At 51.7% G+C, this 1105-nt stretch overlaps 1 pseudogene; it reads right to left on the bottom strand.

Annotated features, from left to right (window-relative positions):
• Nucleotides 1-274: 274 nt before the first annotated feature.
• Nucleotides 275-767, bottom strand: LOC141572328 (ferritin light chain pseudogene; annotated as a pseudogene).
• Between the last annotated feature and the right edge of the window lie 338 nt (nucleotides 768-1105).

Below are 1105 nucleotides of genomic sequence, written 5' to 3'. Positions count from 1 at the left end.
AATCTTTCCATGTGCTCATTGGCCATTTGTATATCTTCTTTGGATAAATGTATATTCAAGTCCTTTGCCCATTTTTCTTTTCTATTTATGTTTTTCTTTTTTTGCTGCAAAAATCTTTATCGTTTCAATTTGGTCCACGGCATGGGACAGAGCTCCAGGGTGGTTAGAAGGCTGCCTACTGGTTGCAGGGAGAGTCTCAGGCAGAAGCCCAATGCCAGAGGGGCGCAGAGGGGCGCTTCAAAGACCTCTGGGCTCCACAGGCTCCTACTCATACTTAGCCCAGCCTGCAGGCCGGGCCAGCCAGCCTGTGGAGATTAGTCAGATGGTTGTCCATTTTCTTGATGAGTTTCACGGCCTCATCGAAGAAGCAGTTCTCCAGGAAGTCACAGAGATTGGGGGCTTGTGTGGACAGAACCCAAGGAATGCAGGTCCAAAAGGTCTTGGTTTAGTTTTTTCTCCATGACCATGGTGGCTTCCATGGCATCCTGAGTTTTGCCCCACTCATCTTGGGAAGGCTTCTGCTGGTCCTGGAAGAGGGTATAGCCACCATGCTTGTTTTGTATCTCCAAGAGACGTTCAGCACCCTCATGCTTTTCCTCAGCAACCTGTGGAAGAAGAGGCCCATGGCCTCTAGAGCCACATCATTGCAGTTGAAATAGAAGCCCAGAGAGAGGTAGGTGTTAGGAGGCCTGCAGATGCAGGCTGACCAGGCAGTTGACAGGGGCCTTCACTTCGGTGGAATAATTCTGATGAACTTGGGAGCTCATGGTTGCTCGGCAATAAGGAGTTAAGCTCAAAAAACAGTATTGTCTGGGGGCCGGCTAGAGGCTCAGGCAGTTGGAGCTCCGCTCCTAATACCAAAGGCTGCCGGTTTGATTCCCTCATGGGCCAGTGGGCTCTCAACCACAAGGCTGCCAGTTCGACTCCTTGATTCCTACAAGGGATGGAGGGCTCTGCCCCCTGCAACTAAGATTGAACACGGCACCTTGAGCTGAGCTGCCGCTGAGCTCCCAGATGGCTCAGTTGGTTGGAGTGTGTCCTCTCAACCACAAGGTTGCCAGTTCGAGTCCCGCAAGGGATGGTGGGCTCTGCCCCCTGCAACTAA

This window comes from Rhinolophus sinicus, linkage group LG06 (genome assembly GCF_036562045.2).
Source record: "Rhinolophus sinicus isolate RSC01 linkage group LG06, ASM3656204v1, whole genome shotgun sequence".
Classification (NCBI taxonomy): domain Eukaryota; kingdom Metazoa; phylum Chordata; class Mammalia; order Chiroptera; family Rhinolophidae; genus Rhinolophus; species Rhinolophus sinicus.
Note: the sequence above shows the minus strand (reverse complement) of the source record. Positions and strands in the feature narration are given on the sequence as shown.